This window comes from Lissotriton vulgaris, chromosome 1_1 (genome assembly GCF_964263255.1).
Source record: "Lissotriton vulgaris chromosome 1_1, aLisVul1.2, whole genome shotgun sequence".
Classification (NCBI taxonomy): domain Eukaryota; kingdom Metazoa; phylum Chordata; class Amphibia; order Caudata; family Salamandridae; genus Lissotriton; species Lissotriton vulgaris.
In genome coordinates this window covers 1,428,606,890-1,428,613,124 of record NC_141685.1, presented here as the reverse complement: position 1 = coordinate 1,428,613,124, position 6,235 = coordinate 1,428,606,890, and positions in this window count along the sequence as shown.

Here is a 6,235-nt window from a genome sequence, read left to right as displayed (position 1 = left end):
TACGTAATTGATTAGAATATAGAAGTTGCATTATAAATCTCTGAAAATTCAGCTCTATAACAAAGAGCTAACATGTCCATTTTGTTAGAAACAGTATAAGTGAGAAATAAAGGAGCAAGCCATATCATGCACACACTCACTACATTTGGACAAAATAGCAATTTCACCACTAGCACAATCGCATACTACCACAGTCCCCTTGTGCTTGCTACATTTGGCTATATAAGCCTTCAAAGAAAGGATCCCCAGACACCATTTTATGTATAATGAATGCAGTATCTCGGGGTAGATGTCATCCAAATAGGGTTCAAAACCAGCATCAAATTTATGCTTTAGAAACCCCTGTACCAGGATCCTCTTCTTGCTTAGCTCAAATATAATTTGATGCTTATATTTCCAATAAGATCAATCTGCTTTAAGGTGCTTCCTTACGGCATTTCAGGCAGGCCAGGGTTATTGACTGCCTCCCTTATAGCAGCCAACTATATGCCAGCTGAAGGATTTTCTGTGGGCATACCAAGTACATCACTGGGGCTAGGCCAATAATATAAAACAAATAGGTCTGCTGCCCATAAATATTGTGATGCAACCCCAAACATAGCATGCCCCCAGGGGCCTGTTCTCAGTGTTTTGAAGTGCAGAGTTATCAGTGTAGCCCCTAAATTATAGCTCCATATATCATGACTGTAATAGCATTTGCTCTATACACATGCAATAATGAGCTCAGAGACTGCCCCCCTATTTTTTGTTTGCACCTGGGTTAACCCAGCCATGAAAATGAGGATTGAATGGTGGGAACGGTGGATTCATTTGGTAGTTCCTCAATTCAGGCAATCGAAGAGGACGGAACATGTGGCACACTACGAACTACCAAATGAATCCACCGTTCCCACCATTCAATCCTCATTTTCATGGCTGGGTTAACCCATACTTTCAAGGACCACCTCCAATGATCCCCCAAATGCCAAACCAAACAGGACCAAACTACCAACACAGGTTTTTCTTTTTTAGTGAGAGGCCAAGCGAATCAGAGAACGAGATTGAAAGGAGTAACCTGGTCAGACCAAGGATGCCAGGTACAAACCAGGAGTGTGACCAGAGCGAAAACAGGAGGAAACACAATGCCCTCATAGTAAACCTTACAGACAAAATCCTAACAAAAGATCAAGAAAAAATTCTAAACAGAGGTTTGCGTTATGTCCCAACACCGAATCTCAACACTTTCAAGATCAAGTGTGAAGTTGCTGAATTCTGCTGAAAATTGAAATTAAAGGCTTTTTCCAATAATCAAGATATGCCCACACCAGATGGAGATACAACTCTACGAAGGAAGTCTAAATTTTGCCCTTTGAATTCTCAAGTCCCAATAGAAATAATCACCTTTGAACAGGCCATCATGAAAGAAATTGATGAACTTAAAGATACCACAAAGAAACCTTTCCAAAATGTTTCCAAAGCGGAGCAGAAAGCCCTAAATGAGTTAAAAAATGATTGAGAGATCATAATAAAGCAGGCGGACAAAGGAGGAGGCATAGTCATTTTGAGTACAGCGGGCTATGACCAATAGTGTAAGGACCTCCTCTTGGATAAGAAGTTTTACAAAATAATCACCACAGACCCTACACTGAGATTACAGAGAACAATTGCCCAGATGGTGGAGGAGGCAGAATTAAAAAATTGGATTTCAAAAAGAGAAGCAGAATTTCTCGAGACAACGAGCCCAAGAATACCATACTTTTACTCGCTCCCCAAGACACATATGGAGAAGTGTGGCTCACTGGTTAGAGGAGGCAGACCTGAAAGAAGAGGTCAGCCCGGGACCAGGGTTCAATTCCCGGCTCGGCGGGGTCTTGAGTCCTAAAATGTCCATGGACTCGACAATTCTCACTCCGGTGCCTACTCGATTCACGGGTACAACTCTGCGACTCTGGGCAATAGCTTGCTTAATCTCCACAATGGCCCCTCGCGGCGGGATGCCTGGCTTTCACCGTGCGGATACCCTGCTGGGGTTATCTCACAGGGGAATACCAGGACGGGCTCCCTAAGCAAGCGCTTAGAAACCGCTCGTTGATTTGCGCTATATAAATTTCTGTACATAAGTCACGCAATCCATCACCCTGAAGACCCATTGTTTCCGGGATAGGTTTGATTCTTGAACCACTGTCTCAGTATGCGGACCAATACCTAAAACCAATCACGCAGAAGACACCCAGTTACTTGAGGGACACCAGAGATCTCCTCAATCACCTACGAGATATCAACTACTCGGAGGAAAGTATGATTTTGGTAGGGATAGATGTAGAGAGCCTCTACACTAGCCTCCCGGCTGGAGGATGCACAACCACTATCCCAATGATTATGCGCACACCTTTCGAAATCCAGTATCACATGTTACCACTACATCTCAAGCTTTATTGCACAGCCAGTGCATACTATGACAAGGGGCACTTCAATGTAGGGCAGTATAGTATGTGCATTACTTTAATTAAATTAATGTATGTATATTTTTACATTTTTAAAAACAAGAATAGTGGAGATGGGTGAAGTTTTGCCCCCGCCATTAAAAAATAAAACCTGTGTTTGAAGGGGTTACACCCCAATAAACGTGTACTGAAAATGGTTGGGGCATTCACTTAAAAACATGTTTGTGTATTTGTATATTTAAGACAAAAAAGGCAAGGAAGATTTGAGGGAAATTTGGCACTCACAAAAGTATGTGTAGTAGTACATTTAAAAAAAAGTGAAACAATAGGAAAAAATTTGAAAAAATTGAAAAAGTTGGGAGGCTTGCACCTTGGCATTAAAAATAGATGTGTATTTTTACATGTAGAAAAATGGGAGGAAGGGTGTTTAGGGTGTTTACCGCCCAAATATATTGTATATTTACAAAAATGGTTATACAGCGGGGTTGAGGAGGTTTACCTCATCTAATTGAAAGTATGTCTACAAATAAATAAAAAATAAAGGGGAAAAGGTGGGTGTTAACCCCATTAAAAACTATATGTATATTGTTTTATACTGATGTTGTAATTAAGTATTTAAGAGTTAATACGTAATTATGATTTTAAAACCAATTGAAAACCAATAGATTATCATTTTAAAAAACTTTGTTCATATTTAAAAAAAAAGATTTTGGCGATATAGATCCCCATATTTTTTTGTAACCTTTTCACTTATTTGGCAAGCCTAAAAGGGGGTCACTGCTTATGCACATCTCTTGTTAAACGTGGACACAACAGGATAAGGCAAATGTGCCTGAAAAATGTAATAGCAAAAGGTGATTCAGCTGGGCGATAACGGTATTTTGTAAAATTTACAACTGAAATATGCTGTGATAGTGGAGGCGCAGCACCACATATTTCTTAAAAGAGTTGAAGAATTTTGTACCTGGTATACCTTTAACACCAAGTGTTTTTTGCATGTGCAGTGACTATGAGGCAAACAACTTGCATGTTTGCATAGGAGTGGCTGTTTAGTAGTGATGTTGTTGGTGTGCTGCACTGTCCCTCTAGTCTCATTTAAGGTGAGCGGATTCAGAGTGTTGATGGCAATGAGGGGTGCTCCATATAATGGAGCTGCTCTGTACCTAACTTGGGAACTACCCACAGTTCATCTACTTCATTTTTCGCATAATTTATGTGGCACTCAAAGTATTGTCTTGACTATTATTGGGTGCTCCCTTGTGTCTGTACAAAGCTATACCTCTCTGAGGAGCTTTACCTAGATCATAACATGTGTCAGGGGTTGCTTTTGTTCATTCCTGGTTGGCTTGGATGGTATTTTCAGCTCAGCGTGGATGGCATTTGTTATTCCTATGCTGTAAAATGGCAAAAGGATTTACCACTCAATAGGTTGGTGTGGATTACATTGTGCGAATCCCATGCTTAAAAGCTCTGCTAGAGAAACAGACATTTGAGGTGAGCTGATTTAGAGTGCTGGTGATTTTGTACTGTGCTCCAATTAAAGGAGCTGCTGTTCACCTAAACTTGGAAATTACCCAGCGTTCCCTGTTTCCTTTCTTTTTTGCATAATTTATGTGGCCCTTCAGGCATGGAAGGGTAGTGTATTGACTTATACTAGGTGTTCCTTTCAAATTGGTAACAGCCTGGGGGAGAGGCTCCCCAAGTTTTTACTGTGGCTCAGGTAGGTGGGCAGCACCACCCTCCTCTAAATTTTTAGTGGCTCCAGGGGTGAGATCAAGGGCCCCATGAAGACCTTGGGGGGGGGGGGGCAGGCCGCATTCCCCCCTCAATTTAAGATTAAATGTAGCCCCTGGGGGATTTGGGTCCCTATTGCCTGATAGAGGCTCAGGCAGGGAGTTCCCATGACCCCCCTGGTACTTTAAACAAACAGCCTGGGGTATAGGGTCCCAGGGCTTATAAAAGGTTCAAGGTGGGGACATTTTTTTATCAAATTGACTGATCCTCCGCAGATTCTCCATGTTGATAAAAATAAAATTGTGTTTTTAGCACAAGGGTCTATCCCTCTGGGGTCCTTTCAGCAGGCCTAGGGGTCAGGGTATCTCTTTTCTCTACCATGCCCCTCTACATATATATATTTAAACTTTTTTCCTAGGCCAGGGAATGGGTCCCTGAGTCCTAAAATGGCTGCCGTCACATCTTTTTTTTATAAGATTCATTTTTAAATATAGTCACTGACCAATGATACAAATACAAATTTAAAAATAAACTGGAATCAAAAAGATCGAGAGCAATAAATAGACTTTGTACAAAAATAGTCAATTGGTACACTAAATAATCTTTTGACACAAAAACATTTGATATCATTAAGTTAAGAAGTTAGAGCAATCCGTTTTCCTTATTTTGCAAACTTGAATGTAGGTTTCCCGGTAGGCTTATTGTCACCCCAATAGAACCGTTCTCTGGTAACCTCACTCACCACTACCTTACTAATACATGCAGATATTCCCCTTTGTTACTGGTATTCTTGGGCGATTTAGTTTTCTCCCCACACTTGGCTAAACTTATGACTGCCCCCACCCTTAAGGAATAACTTTTTTCCTTGTTTTTGACTTGACTCATCTTAACTACCCAATGTCCAAATCTGGGTGGTTCCGACATTCTCTAGTGTTGTAGAATCAGGGATTTTGTTACAAGAGAGGCAATAAAAACAAACTGCTTTTTGAGAATTGTTAAATTTAAATTTGGAATCCCGACTAGAGCAACCAGGGGTTAATCTTATAGAAAGTTTCTTGCTGACCCATTGCAATATCTGGCTCCAGTAGTCAGTCAACTTGGAACAGGTAAAGCAGGCAATATTACAGTCTCCCATTGAGTAGTTGCATCTAAAGCATTGAGACGGCACCAATGGGAACATATCATGAAGCTTGGACGGGGTATAGTATAGTTCCCATCTACAATAAAGGGCCAGGCGTTTAAAGTTGGCCCCATGTATTGCCTTATTAACAACATGTTTATTTGTAAAGTACATGTTCACCTTCAACAGGGTACCTTGGTACTGAATAACAGATGTTTATTGTTACTCAACCCAATGATACTCATTTTCTCTACCTCAGAAAGGATGAACGAATAAGTGGACCCGCTTGGATTTGAACCTGTGACCATGAGGTCAAACACAGGCCTGTGCAGTGGATGCATTAGTCCACTGAGCCACCAGATCTTTCATTATATGCTTTCCATAATGATACATCTATCTGACACCTCGCGGACTCCTGTACTTTTTGCAGATTAGTGGGGGTTATCCGATCATAGAATTGCCCCTGGAGAATTCAATACCAGTTCCCTACCCCCACCATGTCCCTTACATATAAAGCATAGCTAATTGCCTTGGGAAGTGGACCCTCAGGAAGGTGGAATCTTCTTACCAGACTACATATCTGCATATAGGATAATGATAGAGTTGAAAATTGTTCTGATCTGTCCCTTTTCACTTGCTCCCAGGTCTTCAACATCCCTTGATCACTAGGTCTTTTATTTGCTAGACTCCTAGCTTTTCCAAGTTCTTAATAGTCTGCAGGTTCACCTGTATTCACAGATCTTTACAGTGCCTCAACGTGATATCTGGGTGGATTGTGGAAAATATAAACTCTTTCTTGAATTGAGTCAATCTATCTAGAATTATATGCAAACTCTTACAACTTTTGCGTTTGGGTAGTCTTGGGTTCTTAATGAAGGTAAATAACCATATGTTGCATTCGAATAACATTTGCTGCAGATAAAAATTAAATTCAAATCCATGCGATGCAACTGCCCAT